The following is a 25,445-nucleotide window of genomic DNA, read 5'->3' on the forward strand; positions in this document are numbered from 1 at the left end:
GAACCCAGGAATTTATGCATTTGAAGCAAACCCCTTGTACCACTGAGCTCCATCCCTAGCCTAGACACAGAACACACACTCTGTGTGTGTGTGTCTCTCTATGTGTGTCTGTGTGTGTGTGTGTGTGTGTGTGTGTGTGTGTGTGTGTGTGTGTGTGATTCTGGAGACCGAACCCAGGAATTTATGCATTTATGAATTAAGCAAACCCTTGTACCACTGAGCTCCATCCCTAGCCTAGACACAGAACACACACTCTGTGTGTGTGTGTGTGTGTGTGTGTGTGTGTGTGTTCATATAGAGGCCAGAGTTCAGCACTAGTGTCTTTCTCAATCTCTTTTCTTCCTTGATTGTTTGAGCCTGGGTTCTCATTGAACTTGGCGTGCACCGGTATTCAGCTCCGTTAGCAGATAAGCCCCTTGCCTCTGCCTCCCAAGGGCTTGAAGGACAGGTGCATGCCGCTGCTCTTTTCCCCACCAGTACTGGAGATCAAAGGCAGATCCTCAGCTTGTTCAGCAAACTCTTTATGTACTGCCCCAACACAGAGCTCTTGCGTGGGAGGCCATGCTGGAAACTTTGTCTTATGAGTCACGCCTGCCCTTCCTTAGAACTGACACACAAACATTATCTGTGGCGCTCTTTGAAGCCCTCAGAAGTGGAATAACCCAGAAGCCCCAACCTTTTCCAGCCTAGAACTCATTCTTATCCTTTTTGTTTTGCCGTTGTCCTCCCAAACCTCTCTTCTGCCCACTGCAGTAAGCCTGGCTTTTACTGAGCTGTTTCCTAAGAATCCTTGAGAATTCCCAGGTAGGACTCCGTCACTCCACAGATACATCTCTGCCTGACCCCTCCCCCTCGTGATGACTGCAGCACTGAGGGCTGCTATGCACTTCTTAGGGGAGGATTTCACCACTGTCAGCCACTAAAACTTGGTCTTGTAACACTTCGCCATTGCAGAGGTCCCAGACCCCTCATCAGATTCCGACCCTGGCTCCTGAGACCACGCTCCAGTCTTTAACAGGCCATCTCTGGTTGTTTAGCAAGTAACACAGGGATCTGGTCTGATATTTCATGAACTTACACCAGATGTGGTAGTTCTTAGAGTTCACACCCCCAGGCCTTCCACAGGAGTCCTCGGGAGACAGCTCTCACTTTGGCCTCCAAACTGCTAACACGGTACCGGTTGCTTCATGTCCCCACGGAGAGTTCTCTCAGACACATGGTCCTTCCTCAGGGTAGAGGCCATATTGTAGTCAAAATAGAAGAAGCTCTCTTCTGGTCCTATTTCCCACCCAAGGATGAACTTTTTCAGTACTATAACATCCTGGGATAAAAACATAAGCTCAGAAGAGCAGGGACTTTCTGTTTTCACTAACACATTCTGAATCAAGGAGACATGCTCGGCACTGTAGGACTTTGATAACTACTGAGGCATTGAATGAAATGGTTTGTTTGTTCTTTAAAATAATAACAATAATTAATAATAGTAATAATAATAACCCAATGGCTGGGGAGATGGCCCAGTTAGTAAGATGCTTGCGGGACATTTACATTTACTTGCAGGACTTGAGTTTGGATACTTGACACCCACATAAAAGCTGATCATGGAGGTCGGGTCTATAACCCCCGGCATGGAGGGTTAGGGAGACAGGCAGATCTGTGGCTAGCCATTGTAGCCCAAATCAGTGCTGAAGGTTCCTTGAGAGACCCATCTCAAGAATTAAGGCAGAGAAATGGAGGAATATACCCAAGCTCAACCTCTGGTTTTCACACACATACACATATGGGTGAGCACACAGACAGACAGATAGACCAACACACACATCAGCTGAGACTTGATAAATATTATATTTCCAGAGCGCAATTATTTATTTTAGAATCATAGCAGAAATATCTAGTCCAAGAAAAAGCCAGTCTACTATGCTTTGGAGCTGTGGTTCTCAACCTTCCTAACGCTGCGATCCTTTAATACAGCTCTTCATGTTGTGGTGACCCCCAACCATAAAATTATTCTGTTGCTGCTTCATAACTGCAATTTTGCTGCTGTTATGAATTGTAATGTAAATTTTTTTTGAGATACAGGTTTTCTGAGAGGGTCTCAGTTGAGAACCACTGTTTTATAGTCTCTCCTCCCTCCAAATCTTTTCCACAAAAGTTGCTGCCTTCCCAACTACTGCTTTGTGAGTGCTCGCATAAGCTGACACCAAATCACCATGTAATAATAATTTCCAGACAGACTGAAATTTAACTCCATGTTTGGAGAAGAACCATCCTCCCGGAAGAGATAATCTATAGAAATGAAAGCAGATCTTCACTGTTTCATAATTCATCCTCAAAACCATAATTCCAAATTGGGCTTAGGTTAGTTTTCCATAAAATAATAATGGGGTGACGATTTCTCAAAACAGATGTGACTTCCTCCTTCACAGGCATCAAATGTGTCCAGAAAGACCATGGCAGCCGACGCCAGCAAGCATGGACTCTGGGACACTAGGAGATAAACCAGACCTCGGTGTGTGGAAAATCCTCTCGGATCTGACTCAGCAGAGATGTTCTCCCTCTTGTCCCTCAGGGACTCTGCCACATATGCGGCCTTGTGGATGTCCAGGTCATGTGATAGACCCTGGCTGTTTTACCAGCTTTCAGCCAGGCAATTATCCTTCTTCCTCCCTATCCCCAGCTGTCCTCTGTGCCCCTCTCAGATCTCTGGGCACCTCCGTGAAGACTATCAGCTCATTGGATCCAAACACACACTGTCTTTGAGCTGCTTCTAGACATCTCCTGAGCAATGAAGGTATGTTAAGGCAGTTGCTCTGAAAAGCATGGGACTCCTGTGAACGGGAACTTGGACTTGAGGACTCTGATAAATTCTCGCAGGACTAACCAAAACCTAGCTGCTCACCAACTGTCCTGGTTAGCTCTAACTTGACACAACCTGAAAGTTCCTACGTCACACTGACCTGTGGGGATGTCTACAGGGGGGGGATTGTCTGGATTTTTAACTGATGTAAGAGGTTTCACCCCACTGTGGATGGTACCATTCCCTGTGAGGGTGATCCTGAACTGTGTAAAGGAACTAGGTGAGCATAAGCCTGCCGGGCAGCAAGCAGCATCCTCCATGGTTCCTACTGTGCTTCTTTGGGTGTGAAGTGAGTTCTCTGGTAGAGACTATACTGTGTAAAATGGCAAGTGGGCCTGCCTTCAGGTTCCTGCCTTGACTCCTCTCCATGACACACTGGAGCGGTTGTGGGAATCGTTCCGCAGGAAGCACTCTGACACTCATGAGAGCGGGACAGAGGGGAGGTAGTCACTAGAGTCACAAAGCAAGGACAGCTCCTGAAGGGCCCTGCTCCCAGGCCGGGTGGGCAAGCAAACAAGATTTCACAGACGCCTTCACGTCAGTCCGTAGGTTGTTAAGGGCAATGACCCTTTGTGTCTGCTGTTTCTCCAGGTCACTCCGTTTCAGATGAAGTCATGCCTGGCAAACAGGCCGCACAAGCGGTGCTTTAAGCAAATCACTAAATCAACCGATAAATCAATGTCTAATAATTGGTCTTTTCTACATTATTCTTCTTCACTACTTTACTCAGAATTATAAGCCAGATCAATGCTTTCCTCTCCTGTGCTGCCTTTGGTCAAGACGCTTTTATCCCAACAACAGAAACAACACTAAAACACCAGCTTTCCCTGTTTGCCTCTTCCTCGCCCAGCGTTGTGACAAAACTTACCCCGGGGAAACACAACACACACATCTCCTCACCCCAGATAGGGATCCCACAACAGACCTAAGTACAGATACCACCAAAGTCCAACTTGGTGAACCAATGAGCTTTACTGGGGTTACCTACAGGGATATGGGTGAGAGGTTACGTACAGGAGCAGAAATGATTTGAAGGCAGCTGCATCATCAGGGCCCACCCCAGCATGGGTGACAGCTCACAAAGCTGGGAAATCTGGGACTCACCGCACAGCCTGCAGGCAGCTCAGCAGGTTGGAGAGAGTCCCTTCCAGGTGCCTCAGTTGGCCTAACCCTCTTCCAGGCAGATCAGCTGGTTTCTGCTTCTTGCAGGCAGCTGGTCTGGTCCCAGGGTCTTCTTTTCAACTTCGATTATGTGAGAAATGTTGTGGGACATTTGTGCACTGTGTGAAGATATAATGATGTGACAGGTTTAATAAAAAGCTGAACAACCAATAGCTAGGCCAGAGGTACAGGTGGGACTTCCCGGCAGAGAGAGAGGGGGTGGGAGATGAATCTAGGCACAAGAGAGACGTGGAATGAGTCAGACACACAGAATGGGACAGAGGTCAAAGCCATGTGAAAGAACGTAGATTAATAAAAATATGGGTTATTTAAGTTATAAGAGTTGAAAACAAGCCTAAGCTAAAGGCCACGCTTTCATAATTAATTAGTCTCTGTGTCATTATTTGGGAGCTGGCTGGCGAGATAGAGAAGACTCATTCCAGAGAGGGACCCTCAGGTTGTATTACTTACTCTGCCAGGGAGCGGCCTAGTGAATCTGGTCAGTTTCGGGGATTTCCTGAAGCTATTTTGAGTTGTGAGGAGCTTCGCCATTTCAATCACTTCAGTTCCAGAGGAAACTGTTAAACAAAACAGGTGGTCTGACCTGAGTTTACAGTTGGATCACACCCTTGGCCTCTAGAATCTTTAAGTTTTTAAGATTTTTTTCTTTGTGTGTGTGTGTGTGTGTGTGTGTGTGTGTGTGTGTGTGTGTCAGTGTGTGTGTGTGTCAGTGTGTGGGTATGTGTGTGTGTCTGTGTGTGTGTGTCAGTGTGTGTGTGTGTGTGTGTGTGTGTGTGTGTCAGTGTGTGTGTGTGTGTGTGTCAGTGTGTGGGTATGTGTGTGTGTCTGTGTGTCTGTGTCTGTGTGTGTGTCAGTGTGTGTGTGTGTGTGTGTGTGTCTGTGTGTGGGTATGTGTGTGTGTCTGTGTGTGTGTGTGTCAGTGTGTGGGTATGTGTGTGTGTCTGTGTGTGTGTGTCAGTGTGTGTGTGTGTGTGTGTGTGTCTGTGTGTGTGTGTGTGTGTCAGTGTGTGTGTGTGTGTGTGTGTGTGTGTGTGTGTCAGTGTGTGGGTATGTGTGTGTGTCTGTGTGTCTGTGTCTGTGTGTGTGTCAGTGTGTGTGTGTGTGTGTGTGTCTGTGTGTCTGTGTGTGTGTGTCAGTGTGTGGGTATGTGTGTGTGTCTGTGTGTGTGTGTGTCAGTGTGTGGGTATGTGTGTGTGTCTGTGTGTCAGTGTGTGTGTGTGTCTGTGTGTCAGTGTGTGTGTGTCTGTGTGTGTGTATGTGTGTCTGTGTCTGTGTGTCAGTGTGTGGGTGTGTGCACATTTGCGGTTACCCACAGGGGCAGAGAAAGGGCATCGGATCCCCTGAGCTGCAGTTACAAAGCGGTTTGAACCACTTGACATGGACACTGGACTCGACACTCTGATCCTGTGAATGACAACAAGCCCTCTCCACCACTGAACCATCTCTCCAGCCCCTGTCTCTGTCTGCTACCACGGTTTCACTTTCCTGTCCTCACAAGGATTGCCTTAATAAGTCTCTTGTTTCTCTCCCGCTGGCCAGGACAAAGCCCAAATCTCAGGGAAACCAAGTTACCACCAGTGATAGAACAGACTGAGGAAAAAGGTGATAAGACATAAGTTTGGGAGTGGCTCATACACCCATCTGGCAGATAAGGCTTCATCTGGTATAAACATGAACAGTGTCTGTATGGTACAAGGTAGAAGACACTCAATCACCAACAACTTCCCTCGTTGTGACCTAGGGAAATATCTTAGTAAGATAAATGCTGTGGAAACACGGTGACTTGAGGCAGGTATTTGAGACATGTGGGAGTAGATAGTGTCTGCAAATAAACATACTTAAGAACACAGAAAAAAAAAGCAGAATTAACATGGATGTCCAGATACCATCTTGCTCCCCATTAGTCTGGAGGTGGTGATAATTAGCGTTTATCGACAGCATGATAGGATTTAAAATTATCTCAGAGATGGGCCTCTGGGATGTCTGTGAGGGATTGTCTTAACCAGACTGATTGAGAAAACTCTTCTTAACAATAGTGGAACCCAAAATCCACCCCATCTGTGACCTGCTGGAGTACAGGAAGGGACCAGTCCTGCAGACCCAAAGCTTCAGGATCTCCACAACACAGGGCAACAGCAGGATAACCAAGAGGAAAGTCCCAGTGAGGGCCCATAGTGTAGCAGAAGCCAGAGGCCTCAAACCGGACCGATGACTCTTTGCAATGAACACTTGCAAGGAAAGATATGTGGATAAAAGGTTCACTGCGTGACTCACTGTGTCACACTACAGCTTCCATGACAAGATGGTTTTTTTTTTCCTTCTCTTTTTTTTTCTTTTTTCTCTTAAATTTTATTTTATTCTGAGGGGAGGTTGCAAGGGCAGAGGGTGGATACAAAGGGATGGGGAAATGAATGGAATGGAGATGCATGATGTGAAAGACACAAAGAATAAATAAAAGGGAAAAAAAGAGTGGTGGGACCATTCCCTGTGAGAACACTGGACTACATTAAACGCAGACTGGAAGCCGAGCCCCCATTTGGGGATGCAACATCACGTTGCCTCAAGCTCCTGCTGCCTTGACTTCACCTCCATCATGGTCTTTACCCTTGAACTAGAAGCCAGAATAAGCCTTTCCCCTTTAAGTTGCTTTTTCTTCAGGGTATTTTAATCACAGCAACAGGGAAGGTGGTTAAGATAGGAGTCTAAAGGCCAGGAAGAAAATGAATCAGCTAGCCTTGGCTCACAGTTGGCCTGCTGGATTCAGGGACATAGTCCATGATCCTTCTCCAGATCCTGGTGGGAAGCCTACAGAGTAAGACAGAGTAAGTACACACCTCTGAGACAGTCTTCAGATGCCCAGCAAGATAACAAATCAAAACAGTATCCTATCCCAGGAGCAGGTTGAAAATTTCTGTTACCATTAAAGACCTAACTGATTCAAAAGTGTGATCACGTTTCCTAAAGTCCCAGTGTGGATGCTGCAGAGAGCAGACGGACCCTGGAGGAGAGCTGTGGGCAGTCTTGGACTTGATCAAGTAGTATATGAATACTCATAGATATACCAGATGTGACATTGTGCTAAGCACAAAGGTGCTTCTGCTACAAGGTATGCAGTCACTGACTTGGACAATGTACCTTCTTCTATTCTGACTACATATTTGTTTTCATGTGAGATAGACAATAATACTGACTTTTGGTTCTGTGCCAATGCTGAGGCATCGCTTTGATATCCCGTCGTTATATTCTTACAGAATCTGAATCACCTGCTCATCCCTCAGAAAGCCACACTGGCTCATCACATCGATGACGTCACAATGACTGGACAAGACAGGAAGAGGTGGAGAGTATCTTGGATGCAAGTCACACATACACACTCCAAGGGTAGAACCTCTCATTTCTGGAAGTGTTTTAAGGAAGGTATTGGGATATTTAAAAGGCAGGTCCCTAAGTCTTGCACACTCAGCTACTAAGAGAGATGCAAGGCTTTTTATAGATCTTGTTTTGTCCTGGAGGCTACTTATTTAACACCTAGGAATATTGATTTTGTCCCATGAAGGGTTTCAGCTTCTGGGGGTTGGGTGGGGAGATTCAGAGCAGAAAAAAAAAAAAAACTGATTCAAGCCAAACCACGCTGCTTGCACCATTTGATCTTGCAACGTTGGAGGTGACAGTAGTGGGGAAAACCACAAGATAATATCAATGACAAGACCCAGTGAGAGAATCACAATGTGGAATCCTGTAATGCAGAACCAAAGCTATGAAAATACCCTGTGACACCTACCTCGGGAGCAATGTGTGCCCCTTTCCCAGGAAAGGAAGGAACTAGTCAGGCTTGGTTAAGCATGACTTGGCTTAATATACCAGATCATGCTGAAAAGAGATGGACCTCCTTTTCACCACATTTGGGAAGTCCTGAAAGACAGTGTACCCAGGGCAGAGCTATAAAACGGTATACTTGGCATCTACACTGAGTGGAACGAGAAGTGGCCCAAGATGAGGATATATACAAACTCCTAGGTAGTAGCCAGGAGCCTGGCCCTCTCACTGAGTGTCTGGAAAGAAAAAAAGATTAGAAAAACAATGGAGTACAGATGTATAGTAAGTGGCACAAAGTCTCAAAATATTTTTTATAGCTTAATGCCCAGCAAATAGCATCTACCATGATTAGGTGCTTAGCAGCCAGGGAGGCAAAACGACTCGGCTAGCTGATATTAATCATCAGTAGCCACCTCAGCTGGTTGATGTCAGTCACTTGAGAACTGTCACAATGGATTATATTAATGAAGAAGCAACAGTGGCTGACCGAGAGGCGTTACGCAGGACCAGCAACACGGACTGCCATGTGTCGAGGCTGCTGATAACAACCACTGTTTCCAAATACCTAGCCTTTCAGTGGGAGAGAGCAGGACTGAGTTCCCAATAAAGCACCTGGATCCTGTTCTCTCCTTGTTTCCTGGGACGGGTCGGTCACACTTGTGGGAGGTGGTAGGGAATCTGAGGGAATCCCACAGGAAAGACTCCAGTCTTACGGCTCCTCTCCTGGCTGTCTCCTGTTACTAGACAAATCCTGAACAATTCAGCATTCTGATAGGACAATAAAATCAACAAATTTTCCTTATGAAGGCTTCTCACTTCCAGAAAAAAAATAATATCAAGTGTAAGTATTACTTATTAAAAGGTTAAAAAAAATTGCCGGGCGGTGGTGGTGCACGCCTTTAATCCCAGCACTCGGGAGGCAGAGCCAGGCGGATCTCTGTGAGTTCGAGGCCAGCCTGGGCTACCAAGTGAATTCCAGGAGAGGCGCAAAGCTACACAGAGAAACCCTGTCTCGAAAAACCAAAAAAAAAAAAAAAAAAAAAAAAAAAAGGTTAAAAAAATTAAAACAGTAGGCCACTAAGAAAAGCTTTAGTACAACAAAAAAAAAATGAAGTCCAAAAGTAAAAAGAATGGCCTACAGGGAACACAATAGAATGGTGTAAGATGGGGGAGCCAGCGGAAATTCACACAGCAACAAGCACTCAAAAGGGATACTCAATATCATCAGGACCAGGTGTGGTAATGTATACGTAAGGTCAACAACACTCAGGAGACCGGGGCAGGCATATGCAGGGGTAAGGCCATCCTGGTAGAAGACCCTATGTAGAATATATTTTTTATTTATTTATGTTAATCTATACATGTTATATGTAACATATATTACATTCCAGTTAAAACATGAGAAGCACATCTGTAATTGCTTCTCGCTTTCAGGCTTGTCCAGCCTTTTGACATAGACAGACGATGTTACCATCTAAAGTTGACACTCAAGGGTTATAAAACCCAATTGCAGAAAACAAATTCCTAACTCTTTAAGTGAATGTATGACTTTGTGTTGAGTTACATTCCTTGTTTATCATCAGCTTACACATTAAAATCATTAGATAACATAGTTATAATACTCAGATCTTCTAAAATTAATTAGCCAACACTTTATGAAATAAGGCCTTAGAAGTATTTCACCCATATTTTATCACACTTAAAGGTCTTACCAGAGGCTGTAGCTAGTCTCTAGGTGTGTCTGCAAGAATTTGAGAAAGGTTTCCTCTTGGGAATGTCATCTTCCAGTCTCCATGAACCCCAAAACCATTCAGCCGATCCCCTTGCCTGTGATCTCAAAAACAGAGGGCAAGAGCTGTGAACGCCAACTCCTACATTTTCTGCCTCAGATTGACTTCTATTTCTTCTTCCATGCATGTTCCCTGTCTAAGACATATTCTCTCCACACTTGTACCATTCTCCCGATCCCTCCTCTTCTCCTTCATATTCTTCAGGGTCCAGCTACATGTGCCTGCACCTTTATTCCTTGCTTCCAAGTAGATTCAAGTTGCCTTGATTAAGAAACAAATGATTCGCCGGGCGGTGGTGGCGCACGCCTTTAATCCCAGCACTCGGGAGGCAGAGCCAGGCGGATCTTTGTGAGTTCAAGGCCAGCCTGGTCTACAGAGCGAGATCCAGGAACGGCGCAAAGCTACACAGAGAAACCCTGTCTCGAAAGAAAAAAAAAAGAAACAAATGATTCAATCTACACTCTAAACTTTAGAGCCTAAAGCTGAGCTTCCTAAAAAAAAAAAATCCTGTGTGCCTTTGTTTCTGCTTCCGTCCCCAGCACCCTGGCCTCTGCATAGCTGTGCCTCTTATTACTATCCCATTCAAAGGTGTTCATCAAGGTCATTGTGGCCTTCCTATTGCTGCCCTTGTAACTCTGACTCAATCATCTTTCTTTGAACTTTCCTCTCCATGGGCTTCTCAGAGATGTCTGCCTCTCCCGCATCTCTTTCTGAGTTTCTTGTCCCAGTTCTTATTTGTTTTTATTTTTAAAAAGAGGAGGAAGCAGGCAGCACAGACTCACTTCTTTCTAAGCTTTAGTGGTGGGGTCTACACTACTGAAATCATGTACACTCAACATATTGGTAGAAAACATTGCTAACTAACATATTGGCAGAAATCTCATTTCACTAAAGAAAAATGGTATTCTAATGAAATTGTTACACATAATGTTTTGGGGAAAGATTTATTTATTTTTATTTTATGTGCATGAATATTTTGTCTACATGTGTATAAGAGCACCCTATGTGTGCAGGCCAGAAGAGGGAAGATGTCGCATGAATCCTAAATGGTCTTATAATAAAAACCCAGAGCCAGAGATCGGGGTGAAAACTGAAAGGTCAGAGAAGCAGAGCAAGCCACAGCCACCACCTCTTCCCTCGCCAACTCCTCAGCCTGAAAGGGCCGAGCTCCCGTCTCCTCCCGCCTTATACTCCTTCTCTGCCCAGCCACATCACCTCCTGTCTCCACCTCCCTAGTGTGTGCCACCACTGCCTGGCTCTGTCTCTCTTTTAGACTGGATTAATCTCATGTATCCCAGTGTGGCCTTGAACTCACAGAAACCCAGACAGATCTCTGCTTCCCCACGACTAGGATTAAAGGTGTGTACCACCACTGTCTGGCCTCTATGTTTAGTCTAGTGGCTTGTTCTGTCCTCTGATCTTCAGGCAAAGTTTATTAGGGTACACAATATATCACCACATTTCCCCTTTTTTTGTCTAAAATAATCAAAGGTTATAACTAATACAAGAAAAACTGTATGCAATAAGTGCAATAACTGTGAGCAATATAAGGGAAACTATGACTAGATAGTTACAGTTTATAACTCCCTCAGAGACCCAAGGAGGAAGTAATATTAACTGAGTAAACAGGAAGTATAAACAAGCGACTTCCAAAAAATGTGAGAAATGACAGAAACAGCTGGCTGTCTGGACAGTCAGCCAAGAGTCCTCTGCAACGTTGGGGCATCCGTCTTCAGCCTGAGGCCTAGCATATCTGACAGACTTATCTGTGAAGCAGGATCTTCTGATGGGCCTTCCTATCTTATCTTGGCAAGGCTCAACAGTCCTTTCTTTTGTGTCCTGCTTGTCCCATTTGGACAGCATACTGTCAGCAGTTGAGGCAAGGGCAACTTCTTGCCCAGTAGCTAATTTCCACCACAAAGCAAGTAAACTCCATAAGGAGTTTCTTCAATGCTCATCATCTTCTCTGAAGTAGATTAGTGCTGCCAGGAGCAGACATGTCTCATTGATATTGACGAAAAGAACCTATGTTAATAAAACATCTTAAATGTCATATCCTGTAGATCTCTGAAGTGTTTGAAGATGACCTGTCTATCTAAAATACATCTCTGTTTGACCTTGAAAACATTCCTAGCCTGACTACAAGTTTGATGGTAATTGGTGACTAACTACTAACCTGCATTTCTTTATTATCCTAAGTAGTTTATAATAATAACTTTAAGTTTGTTCAAGGACTAGCAATTTGCATTACATTGTTAAATGAGCTATATAGGTACATGTTAAATACCTTAAACAAGATTAGGAATGTATGTACATAAAGCTCCAACAAAAATAATGTCAACTTTGTATCAATATATGAAGATCCATATCAATATAAAATATTTAAAACCAGTAGTTGCTTTTGTTTTGTTTTGTTTTGTTTTGTTTTGGAGACAGGGTTTTTCTGTGTAGCTTTGCGCCTTTCCTGGATCTCGCTCTGTAGACCAGGCTGACCTCGAACTCACAAAGATCTGCCTGTCTCTGCCTCCCGAGTGCTGGGATTAAAGGCGTGCGCCACCACCGCCTGGCAGTTGCTTTTTAAAGCAGACTCAATAATCTACCCTTTTGTCCTATCATAGCTGTACCCCCTTTTTTCTTTTCAAAACAAGATCCCTGAATCTGATCTCCTTTGTTCAGTTTTTCTTTTTCTTTTCTTTTTTTTTTTTTTTAACCATTACCAATACAATTTTGTAACCAACCATCCTAAACAATGACAAATATCCATTGCACACTTTTGGGAATGCAGGTGTCATATTCTTAAATTTACTTCCAGCTGTCAGTGAAGGCATCTTTAAGGAATCCTGAAAAGAAAATTTTGGGTTAATTGTCAGGTCCTGGGAGATGTAGCTGTATCATTTGATGTCCAGTCTCTGCATAATGGGAAAGTGCAGGGCTTGTCTCAGGTCCTGGCTAGAGTAGTCTGTGAGACAGGATCATCTCAGTTAGCCATCTGGAAACTGTCCTGAGCAATTTGTAGTCCAAGACGATCTTTGGGTGGTGTTTGTCAGCTTAGTGGCATTATCATAGTCCATGTGGAATCATTGTTGTGGGGCCCCATCATCCTTTTGGAAACTTCAAAGGTCACTGTTAGGCATGGTCATGGTTCACTGCAGAAAACTGATAGAGATTCAAACCCGAAATCATGTACAGGAAGCTAGATGAAGTATTTTTCCTAGAATTAGTTAGTACTCTATACGGCCATTGATACGACAAAAGTTTAATATATATTATTAATAATATATTTAATATATTATTAATAATATATATTAATCTTACACATTTTGATGTAAAATTCATACCTTAAGAAAAGTTTCAAAGAGTCAAAATAAAACCAAAGGATCATGAGATTAGTAGCAATAGAATAGTCCCTTAATTTTGGTTTTCCTTCTGTCCCGTATCATGTGGCTCCTCCGACATGACACAGAGATTTTGCATTTTCCTTTAACAAGCATGCTTGGGTTTAGAGGAGAGAGCCACACGCCAACTCCATAGCCAGTTTAAATTTTTAGTTGAACAGGGACTACATAAAGACCATTTGCATTATGTGTCTGTAGAAAGACAGACAGAAACAGCAGAAAGCATTGATAGCTAACGTATTGGCAGAAATCTTATTTCATTAAGCAAAAAAATGATATTCTAATGAAATTGTAACACAATATTTTGGGGGAAAGATTCTTTTATTTTTATTTTATGTGTGTGAATATTTTGTCTGCATGTGTGTAAGAGTACCCTATGTGTGCAGGCCAGAAGAGGGTGTCCCCTAGGGCTGGAGTTAGAGCTGAGTGAGCTGCCATGTTGGTGCTGGGAATGTAACCCAGCAGCAAATGCTCTTAATTGCTGAGCCATTTCTCCAGCCTATATTAGAAACACTTTGTAAAGGGTAAAACAAAACTCACCATAGAATATATTCAATGATAAAGAACTGCTGTAAAAACACCAGAAATAAAAATAAATGGGCACTTGTGTGTGTTACGAATGCTTTGAACAAGAACCAACACATGGGATGGAATCAGAAAAACAACCTATTTTTCCCTTACATTGCTAATTTAAAAACGTTGGATGCATCTGATCCTTCCTTTGCTTTTCTGTGGAAACCTGAGTTTTCTTTTTACTCTTCATAATAAAAGTTCACTTTAAGGGTCTCTCTTGACTTAAAAGGGGAGGAGATATTTAATGACTTTTTAAAAATCATATAATAAATGCACAACTGCTCTTTTATGTCCTTGATGTTGGTAAAGGCACTAAGAGTATTCTAATATTTGGTTGTATTGCCTCAGAAGTTTACAAATTCAGTCTTTTCAGGTAGCTGAAACCTTTCCACACCGGGCTTTCAGCCAAAACATTGGCTGTAACATTCCACTGTGAGTGGATGAAGAGACTTACCCAGCAGGGTACCCCAGGATTGGCTGGAAAGCATTCTTATGAAACACTTTTGGTAAATGATTCAGAGCAGATGCCTGAACTCTCCAAAGTGGCGGGGACACACAAAACATCCCAGTTAGTAAAATGCCAAGTCAAAAGGATCGACTTCGGGAGGACGGCACCAGCTGGGTGAGTGGGCAGAGCAGCGGCAGATGAATGTTCAAGGACAAGACAGCAGATGCTCTTAGGACAAACAATCCCAAGTGAGGGAGACGGCCTCCGAAGGGCTTTGGAAGGTCCGTGCCTGCACAGGAAATAAGGCTCTTTATAGTTCTGTGTTTGGATACTGTACCCGAGTACTTGAGCGAAGGTACTGTACCTCCATCAAGCCATTCTTCCTCAGTGAAGGAGTTTGAAACCCAACATCAGGTTTGCATTTGAGAGCCGCAATTTACCTGCAGTCAGTGTTTCCATGAGTATTTGCAATTGAGTTAAGGTTTTAAGTTATATATATATTCTCCACATAGAACTACTTAGAAAGCCTTGTGAGTGTACTAATATTTTCTTTTTGTTCTATAAAAGCGTGTATGTACCATTCCCTATGTATTTCTCTCTCCCATGCACATGTACATACCATTGACAATGCAAATATGCCATCGTTTGAGATATAGTTAAAAGTCAGTAGAGGATCTCCTCTTGTTTTCCCATTGAGAAGGAGAGATTAGTGGGTTTGGGTGGCTGGCTGGTACACATTCCTCTAACAGGCAGAAATGCCCTTCAGGCACAGGTCAGGCAAGCAGCCTGCTTCTGCAGGAGCTGAGCCGCAGCCAGCCTTGTACAAACTCATTCCGTAAATATTTCTTCCTTCAGAAAGAGTGAGAAGATGGATGGTTCCAAAGATTTCCAGGAAGGTGGTGAAGCGTCTGCTGTGACTCGACTAGATCAGGAGGAACCACCTCTCTGTTCTCGACAATGGTTTAGTTCATTTACTTTGGACCATATATATTAGCCAAAACTTTGGAGTTTCTGTGTAAGATCACATATTTTTCTCATTTCCCCACTTTATTAAAATAGCATATTTATGTGACGGATGCGTGCCTTGCTGTGTTGCTTACAGTACTGTTTTTGAGTAGAGGGAATGTTTTGTTACAAAGATTTCATGACATCTCTATGGCTATAAATATTTACATGTCTTTTTAAATGTCATGGTCGATCGACCATATAGAAGCTCTCAGGCTCCATCTAACTTCTCTACCTCCTTGACAAGCATCCCTCACTCTCCGTGTTGCCTCTACTTAACGCTCCCCCTGGAGATGCTGTGTGTAGCCTAACCATGCCCCATGAAGCTTAACTATGAACTGATGCGAAGGGCTGATGGTGCCGCCCAACTAATAGAATACCTGGCTAGCCTGTGCCAAGCTCCGGGTTCCATCTCTAGCACCACATAAACAGGGTATATGTCTTTAACCCTAGCACTCTAGACAATAGAGGTAGAGGCAGGAGGATCAGGAGTTCAAGGTCATCCTCAGCCACATAGCAGTTCTAAGCTAGTCTGGAATACATTAGACTCTGCCTCAAAAACAAAAGCAAAAAGCAAGCAAACAAACAAAAAAGCCAGTATGAGCAATTTTCAAAGTGAGTAGGACTTGAAGACGGTTCGGGAACAAGGATTCTTTAACTTTTGACCAATGTCAGCAGCATTGGAACAACTCCACAGGCCTTTCCGCTGAGTGATTTGAAGATATAAGCCCCGATATATTCATTCGCAGGGTATTTGTGCTGCTTACCATCTCCCTTCATATCTGATACTAACATGCAACACTGCATTTCTCTTTGAAACAAAATGTTGCTTCTCTCTCTCGTATTTAATGAATAGCACTTAACTTTAGCAATGCCTCATTTTTCTTTATTACATTCTCATATCTAAATATGGAAGACATGAAAGCAGAATTTTTATGATTTTCTTTATAATTCATTTATTTATTGTATGTGCATTGGTGTTTTGCCTGCATGTATATCTGTGTGACTGTGCCAGATCACCTGGAACTGGAGTTACAGAACATGTGAGCCGCCATGTGGGCTGGGAATTGAACCTAGGTCCTCTCAAAGAGCAGTCAGTGCTCTTAACCACTGAGCCATCTCTCCAGCCCCTCACTGATATCTTTAATTAGATGACATGATGACGTGTGTGTGTGTGTGTGTGTGTGTGTGTGTGTGTGTGTGTGTGTGTACTCATAGGCCCAATAATTCTCTAATTAGTGTTTAAATTCTGTTTGGAACTCTGGAAACTTCTGCTACTTCAGTTTCCAAATTAAAAAACAAAAGGCAACATGAGTCTGTTAAGACATTTTCCATCAGGAGTGACCTGGAGGCGGGGAGTGTAAGGGGAGAGACTGGGCGGCGAGGAAGGAGAGGGACTGCAGTCGGATGCAATGTCTGAGAGAAGAACTTAAAAACAAATGGCGGTCCACCCTCTGCAAAGGTTTGCTTTGACAGCAGCTCTTTCGGATGGGCTACTGCTACGTTCCACCACCAATTAGTATCCAAGCTTAAAAAAGCAGACACACCTCTCATGTGCTCTCAATGTGGGTCAACCAGGCCCCAAAGCCTTGTGCTCTCATGAGTTTGGCTCCAGACACGGGAAGGTAGAGTTAAAAAGAAATCAACCCTGAAGGAGGGAATGAGGAAGTCACAGAGGAACCGCACCCAGCCTGGGCCAAGGGTGTGCACTGAAGATAAGTCAGTCCCACCTGCCTGTCCTGATGTGCCCACTGAACCCACAGGTAAGGAACCCCACTGGGCGATGGTGGCACGCGCCTTTAGCACTCCCGAGGAAGAGGACGGCAGACCTCTGAGTTCAAGGCCAGCATGACCTACAAAGTGAGTTCCAGGATGGCCAGGGCTACACAGAGAAAACTTGTCTCAAAAAACCAAAAACCAAAACAAGAAACCCCAACCCCGAGAGATATGGAAGACAATGTGCCCTTCTAGCCCTGCAAGACAGGTAGTATTATTATCTCCATATTTTTACAGATGAGAAAAAATGGATTTGAGGTCTTTTTTAGCACCAGTTAGGAAATTGGACAGCTGCCTGCCTGAGTGAGTCATGGTCCAGATGCTCTGTCCTGCAGCCACAACGGTCCAAGACAATTATCCAGTGTTTCTGGAACTCTTTGCTTTAACTGCGCCCAACATACACCCTGATTATTTGATAATTTATACTTCACAATAATTCTGCATCGTACCGATTAGCATGAAAATATTTATGTATTGAATATTTCTTTCCTGCGTTTGAATACTCTCTTTTCATGTTGGTGTTGAATTTCACTTCGGTCTTTGCTGCCAAACCAAGACACCATTGGCACGGATATTGGAAGTGGGCAATTCTCCCACCCAGCAGGACAGTCTTCCTGACACGAAATCACCACAGAGAAATTTGCTGTCACCTCGTCCCTTAGAACTAAAACCAGAATGGAGGAAATCTCCACCAGGGGGCAATGTATCACATGATCAGAAAAAGTAATAAATTGATAGCAAGCAGCCATGTTTTGATTATAAACATTTTTGGCTTGTTGATTTCTTTTTCTTTTTGGGGACAAGGTCTCTCTACATAACCCTGGCAGTCCTGGAACTCTAAGTAGAGACAAGGCTGGTCTTGAACTCACGGAGATCCACTTGCCTTGGCATCCCAAGTGCTGGGATCAAAGGCCTGTGCCACCACATCTGGTGGCCTGTTGGTTTTAAATTTGAACTAACCTGAAAAATCAGAAGATGTAGCAATTACTGGCTCTGCGTTTCTCCATAACAACGGGTGCAGTTCGGGACAGTTCTCAGCCTAATTTGACTGGCCAGGAACTCTTTGGTACCCCACCCTTTGTATAATGTACACTCGCGTCTTTATGCCCTGCCTCCTGCAGATTACCTGCCTGACCCCTGTGGGATTCCCATCTACAAATTCCTTGTATTTACAAAAAGGGCTATGACGTGAAATATAATTACAAGGAAGGTTTTATATGTATTGAACCTGTAGACATTTTCAAATGAAAAAATGTTAAGTTCTTGTTTAAAAGTATCATTTTACCATCAAAGAATACAATAATTTTAGACATTAACACACAGATGAAACTATTTTTAGATCGATCATGTTCTCACTAATGCTGAACTACTCTGAACTAGCCTGTTCTAGCTATGTCTTGTTTTCCTGCTGAAACAGAAATTTTCATATTCAGCTTGAATCTACTTTTCGAGGCATCTGGACACTTCCATTCCTCTATCCTATGTATTTTGCTGCCTCACACCAGTTTGGCATCCAGCCACGGCTGACGGTAAAAGCAAGAATTATGCAGCTCTCGGAGCTTGCTTAGATGTCGTTTCCCAGCTCAGCTGCTCCCTTCTCTTTTGGAGGGATAAGAGGGCCCAGTCTCACGTATCTGCTACTCACTCTTCTGTGAATTTACTTAGAATCCATCCAAATGAAGCAGAGCCAGCATCGCTCTCCAGGCCTTGGCAATGGGACTCTCCTTCTTGCCAGACTCCCAGACTGTCCTCACTACTCAGGGTCAGACGCATTTCTGACTCCATAGAGCAGTCACTGTTGCTCTGTAGAGCTGGTTTAGGGTGGAAGGCGGCTCCAGCTTGGGGCCAGCAAAGCTTGTTTTGAGTTATTATTCTGTTTGTTATCGAATGACTTGCTATTGCATGCTGAGAATCTGTTTCCTGAATTCTAAATGGAGGATAATTCTTTTACCCTTGCTGCTTTCCTGCAAATAATTGTATTACTGCACATAAAACAACACTGAGTGTAGAATGGTCTGGAAAACGCCTCAGAGGCAAACTGACCTGAGATGGTTACGCCTCTGCTCTCAGGGCTATAGGAATTCAGACACATGTGAATGTGTTCCTCAATCTCATCCTCACAGTGAAAGAATTTTAGGGCAAAGTTGGTCAGTTGCTGGAATTCTTTTAATTTCATAAAGGGCATGGACTGAAACACACTATACTGTAGAATCCCTTGTCTTATGGGCCCTTCCACCAATCAGCAGCTGAATAGGCAAACTGAACCTTAGACATGGCTCTGTACAGCTCTTTAGGGGCTACAGAGATTGTTCAGCCAGCAAAATGCTTGCCGAGAAAGCATGAGAAGCAGAGATGGATCCCCAGCTCCCACGTAAAAAGCCAAGCGTGACATTGTATACCTGTAACCCCAGTGCTGGAGAAGCAGACAGGAAGCTCTCACTGGCCAGCTCATCCAGCTGAATTGGTGAGTTCTTGGTTCAACGACAGACCCCATCTTGGAAAATAAGAAAGCAAGTAATAGAGAAAGGTGCACAAGATCAAACTCTGGCATCCATGTGCATACAGGCACACGTGCATGTGCACCTGCACACACACACACACACACACATGCATGTGCTCCTACACACACACACACACATGCATGTGCACCTACACACACATACACACACACATGCATGTGCACCCGCACACACATATACACATATGCATATGCACCTGCACACACACATACATACACATGTGCACCTGCACACACACACACACACACACACACACACACACACACACACACACACACACACACCAAAGCCATAGGCTCTGTGGAGTGGGGGATGATGACACTGGACGCCCTGCTTTATCACCTTCTACCTTATTCCCTCAATACAAGGTCTGCCATTAAACCTGGAGCTGGGCTGGCAGCTGGTAAGCCCTAGCAATCTGGTGTCCCTGCCTTCTACAGAGCTGGGGTTTCAGTCACGTGAGCAGCCATGCCCAACTTTTCTTCGTTAAATGGGTGCTAGGGATTTGAACTTGGGTCCTCATGCTTTGAAACCTGGTGGCTCATACAACTAATCCTGGTATCTCAGAGACGGAGGCAGGAGATTGCCTCAAATTGTAAGCCAGGCTGGGCTACACAGTGAGTTTCAGACTATCCCGGTCTAGTGTGTGAGCGTCTCGCTCCAAAACCAATGGAAACAAAAATCTTCCTACTAGCTCTACCATAGCCACACTTAGAACTATGGTGTCAGGAAATGAGGGAATGTTTCCATGTTATAAACGTGGGATAGTAAGGCTTCCAGACTCACTGTTGTTTTTTAAGTTAAAACACACACCAAAAAAATATGATTACTCTTGCTTCACATTTACTTGTAATCACATATTTAAGGATTTCAAAATAAAGCCATATAAAGCACATTTTATTGCGTTGCTGGGAAGGATCAATTATCCCTTCTCCTCATTTTAAACCCAGAAGGAGCTCGAAGCATGCCATTTCATAACAGGGTAAAATATGATGGTGTGTCATAAACACGTCCTGCTGGCAAACGCTGCTATCCAGATCTTTTTGGTAAGGTATTTTATCTTGATTTTTCAGAATCCAGGAACCCTGCCAGCTTCTGGAATGTGAACAAATTTAAATGGAGAAAATTTCAGTCCTTGGAATTCAAATCACTTTGGAACTTCAAAATACACAATTAAAAAAAAAACCTATCATATCAGAAAGCTATCAAAATAAGGTGCTGGGTGCAGTGGCGGAAGGATCTGAGGCTCCAGGCCACCCCGGCCTGCAAAGAGAGCCCTGTGCTGGGGGATGGAGTCAGGGAAGAGAAAAACAAGGCAGAAGAACCAAACTGATGCAGGATCTGGCTGCTTCTCTCAGGCTTCCCTTTCTCCTCCTTGGCCTAACCAAGGATGGGGAAGCCTACCTTGTGGAGAATCCAATTAGCGTGCCTTGGGGAAGCCTGTCCCACTTAGGACTATTTCCCAGCAGATCCCTTCCCAGAGTGAGAAATGAAAACAAAAAACAACAAAACAAAACAGAAACTCCACTCTGGGCATTTTATATCTTACTCATTTTCCTGGTAGAACTAAAACTGATGCTGGACCGCTGGCTGATTGAGTCTTGATACTGGCCTTTTAATTCATGTTGGAGGCTTTCTTCTTTTTCTCTTCTCTCTCTCTTTCTCTTTCTCCCTCCCCCACTCTCTGTCTCTCTCTGTCTCTCTCTCTGTCTCTCTGTCTCTCTCTCTGTCTCTCTCTGTCTCTCTCTGTCTCTCTCTGTCTCTCTGTCTCTCTGTCTCTCTCTCTCTCTCTCTCTCTCTCTCTCTCTCTCTGAAACGTGATTTTGTTATGGTAACCCTCCTGACTCAACATCGCTAGTGCAGGATTGTAGTCACGCATGAGCACCACCTGGCTTCATCCTTAAGATTTCTCCAACTTCTCCCTTACGCCCCAGAGCCATTCCATCAGTGAATCTTTTTTCCACGTGTAAAATGTGTCTCAGTGTACCCACCTTCCTCCTGTTTTACCCCTGACACTCCAGTGCATCCCACCAACACTTCTCACATGGGGCTTCAGCCATAGCCTGTTCCTGCCTTCACTTCCTCCGTCTGTAACAGCATCTCCTGGTAGGGCCACCAGAGTGTGACTCCCCTGCTGAGAGTCCTCTCTCCCTGCTCACCACTGCTCTGCTCTGCTGGCAGCTACCTCACGTCTGCCTTTGAAGTACAACAGCGGAGTGGCTTTCCCTCGCTGCTGTCTCCCTTCCGGAGTACTCCTCATGTGGTGTGTGGCCCTTCTTGTCACCCTAGGCTCATTTTGTGTGCTGCTCACTCGGAGCCTCTTACTGTTCAGGCCAAAGAAGCTCCCTTTTGACTCAGGTCATCACTCACGCTTCGCTTTCTTCCCAAGATTCCTTGCTTTGTCTGGGTGCTCATCACGGCTCCTGCCTCCCTGTGTTTCAAGCTCGGAGTGAAAAGGCTCGCTTTGTCTTGCTCACAGTTGTTTCTACAGCACCTGCAATACGCTGGCACTCAGCAGGGGTTGGAAAATCAATGAGTCAGGGAATGAATGGAAACTAAGTTTGCCTCTCTTCTCCAGTGTAGCCACAACTGAGGGTGTGTTGATTGTGACCCACCCTGAAGGGCGTGGCGATTGTGATGATCACCTCGTCTACTGTCCAAAGGTTAGGAAGAGGGACATTTTTGGATCTGGTTTATTGAGCCCTACTTTACCGACTCGGGCTCCATATTGAAAATTTCTAGTCAACCATCTTCTCATAATTTATTATTTTTGAGTCTCTGAAAGAATTGAAACAAAACTATAGGGAGCACTCAGGAGCTCCACTGAGACTCAACACTATAGGGAGCACTCAGGTGCTCCACTGAGACTCAACACTATAGGGAGCACTCAGGAGCTCCACTGAGACTCAACACTATAGGGAGCACTCAGGAGCTCCACTGAGACTCAACACTACAGGGAGCACTCAGGTGCTCCACTGAGACTCTACAATTACCAACATTTTGCCACATTTCCTGTTTTCCTCCTCTTACTGTCTTTATACTAACACACACCACACAGTTAGACAAGTTATTATAGTGATGACTTTATAATAGTTATTTCTGTCTCTATCATTTCTTCCCTGCTCATCAACTGGCTTGATTCACAGCCATGACTTTTAGTCACCATGATGAACATTTGAATTAACCCAGTAAGTCCACAGTGCCCAATTAGAAGAAGCGTGCAGAGCCCAGCACTGAATTGTGGGGTTTACCTTCATAAAAAGTAAATCCTGAGCTACTGTCTCCTCCTTTCAGCATGAAAGTGTCCCTGCGTAGTGGCTATTGTTATTACCATAATTCTATCCAGTCCATAGATGTGCTAAGCTACGTTGTTATTAATGATACAAATACCAAATGCAAGAAATCCAAGATGCATGTTTGAGAAAGGAGAAGTATTTCAAAATTTCAAAAAGTTTATTTCAAATTTACACACACTTTCAAATGCCCCCAGGAAGGAGACTCAGAACCAGCCTTCAAGTGAGGCATTCATGCTCTCTGGCCACTGACGCAGCCCAGTGTTTCCAAGAGTCCATGTGTGGTTTCATTAGTTACAAAGTGTTGGGTAGGATGTTCCCTCCGAGGGCTTCAACTGTGTAGGTTTTTGCACAGGTTAGGACTTGAACTAATTTCCTGAGGAAGCTGTTCATCAAAGGAGTCTCAATGAGCTAACCTTGCATTTGAGATTCTCCACGATGATCGATAAGCGAACAGGACAGAAAGGATTTTTTTTTTCTTACAGTTTCAGCTTACGATACTGACTCACAGCTTGGTGTGCCAACAGGGTGACCCTTCTTGAGATTTCAGCACTGGGGTGGCCACTGATCAGACTCTACAAACTGGGACTGCTTAACAGTGATAGCAACACCTACTTTCAAAACGTCTTTTATTCATCCATCCAACTCGAGTGACATTCAAGGCAGCTAGTGACTGGGAGCTGGGAACACTGGCATGGAATATCATCCTTCCCACCATCCAGCTTCCACTGCTTTCCTCAAATTCGGGTCCCTCCCTAAATGAGCAGATGGGGCGAGGGTGAGAATGTAGGAAGTGATTTAAAAAAAAAAAGATGGGGGGAGGGGTGAGCTGAAAAGGGAAGCTAGCTAAGAGAGCATAAAGAGTCCCCGAAAACACCATGATTAGCAAACATGCCATTGGACCTGGAATGAGAAGACAGCCCAGGAGTAGGGTAGGGCTGCCAGGCCAGTTATTTAGAGCACTGTACAGGCAAACAGGCACCGGATGAGCAACCGGGAACGCAAACACCAGATCCATTTCTTGTCTTCCTCATGCCCTGGAGGAGAGGCTTTGTCTAGCCTTACAATCAGGCTTCCTTTACCAGTTTGCAGAGGCATACAGCATAGTGGATCTGAGTTTGATCCCTGGTACCCACATGGCAGGAGAGAACTGAGTCCTGCAAGTTGTCCTCTGACTTACACACCACACACACACACACACACACACACACACACACACACACACACACACACACACCATAGCACATGAGGCACACACACACCCAGGCCAGCCTCAACACAAATAAATACATGTAATACCAAGCATTTACAAAGAGTGCATTTTTCAGGACTTCAGGTACATCTACTGTGGTTGAAAATAAGATATAAGCAACAGGTTTTAACATGGAGCTTCATCTACTTTAACATATCAAGTAAACTAAATACTCAGTCTTGGTCACCCTTACATTGTATTGCCCTTCCAGTGGAGGGTTTGGGACACCAACCCAGCCACAAGACCCTCCACCTACAATTTGTCCTGCCTAGAAGATATACTGGGGTAAAGGAGGCAGAACTTGTGGGAGTGGCCAGCCAATGACCAGTCCAGCTTGAGACCCATGCCATGAGAGGGAGCCCACCCCTGACACTGACCGACTGGATAACCCAGAGACCCAGGCCAGAACCAAACATGGCTGTGAAAATTTTTTTTAAAAAAAACTCAATGAAATGATTCCTAATGATATTCTGCTGTACTCATAGGTTGGTGCCTAGCCCAATTGTCATCAGAGAGGCTTCATCCAGCAACTGATGGAAACAGATGCAGAGACCCCCCAGCCAAACATTAGGCAGAGCTTGGAGAATCCTGCAGAAGAGAGGGAGAAAGGATAGTAGGATCCAGAGAGGTCAAGGACATCACAAGAAAACCCACAGACTCAACTAACCTGGACTCATAGGCGTTCACAGAGGCTGAACTGACAACCAGGGAACCTGCATGGGACTGACCTAGGCCCTCTGCATAGATGTTACAGTTGTGTATCTTGGTCTTCTTGTGGGTCTTCTAACAGTGAGAACAGGGGCTGTTTCTGACTCTGTTGCCTGCTCTTGAGACCCTTCCCTCCTGCTGGGTTGCCTCATCCAGACTCAATAGGAGAGGAGGTGCCTAGTCTCACTGCAACTTGATATGCCATGGCTGGCTGATCCATGGGAGGCCTGCCCTTTTCTGAAGAGAAACAGAGGAGGAATGGAAGGGGGTGGGGGACTGGGAGGAGAGGAAGGAGGGCAAGCTACATTCAGGATGTAAAATAAATAAGTAAGATTTATGAGCATATTACTGGATATCAGCAAAGTTTTAAGAAATTGGCTGGAAAAAAAAAAAAGAAAAAGAGAAAGAAAAGATCATCTTGCCAGGTACAGTGACATGAGTTTATTTTCTTGCACTCTGGGGAGAGCCGGGAGGTCACCACAAGTTCCAGGCCAAAGTGGTCTGTGCAGTGAGTACCAGGCCAGAGGGGTCTGTGCAGGGAGCTCCAGGCCAGCTAAAGTTTCATAGTAGGAGACCCTGTCTCAAAAATCAAATAAACAAGTAAGGAATTATTGGCATATGGTGGCACGTGCCTGTCAAACCACAGTCCTTGGGGCTGAAAACAGGACTGTGAGTTCAAAGACAGACTAGACTAGTAAAACCTTGTTTAAAAAACCCAGGGACTGTGGTAGCATCTGCACAGTCCTGCATTCAGTCCTCAGTAGCACACACACACACACACACACACACACACACACACACACAACACCACGTTAGATGAGGAAAAGCACC

General features: G+C 44.5%; 2 long non-coding RNA genes across 2 annotated transcripts; one reads left to right on the top strand and one right to left on the bottom strand.

Moving 5' to 3' along the window:
- Nucleotides 1-3,847: 3,847 nt before the first annotated feature.
- LOC128117310 (uncharacterized) lies at nucleotides 3,848-9,685 on the bottom strand. The gene is made up of 3 exons (XR_008220786.1): nucleotides 9,568-9,685; nucleotides 4,490-4,596; nucleotides 3,848-4,137 (listed from the first exon to the last, which is right to left on the bottom strand). It is a non-coding gene; the product is annotated as an uncharacterized LOC128117310 (long non-coding RNA).
- A 4,402-nt stretch (nucleotides 9,686-14,087) lies between these two features.
- On the top strand, nucleotides 14,088-15,133 carry LOC128117423 (uncharacterized). Its single transcript, XR_008220805.1, has 2 exons — nucleotides 14,088-14,235; nucleotides 14,917-15,133. It is a non-coding gene; the product is annotated as an uncharacterized LOC128117423 (long non-coding RNA).
- Nucleotides 15,134-25,445: the final 10,312 nt, after the last annotated feature.

Source organism: Peromyscus californicus, unplaced genomic scaffold (genome assembly GCF_007827085.1).
Source record: "Peromyscus californicus insignis strain IS unplaced genomic scaffold, ASM782708v3 Scaffold_21__1_contigs__length_65335640, whole genome shotgun sequence".
Classification (NCBI taxonomy): Eukaryota; Metazoa; Chordata; class Mammalia; order Rodentia; family Cricetidae; genus Peromyscus; species Peromyscus californicus.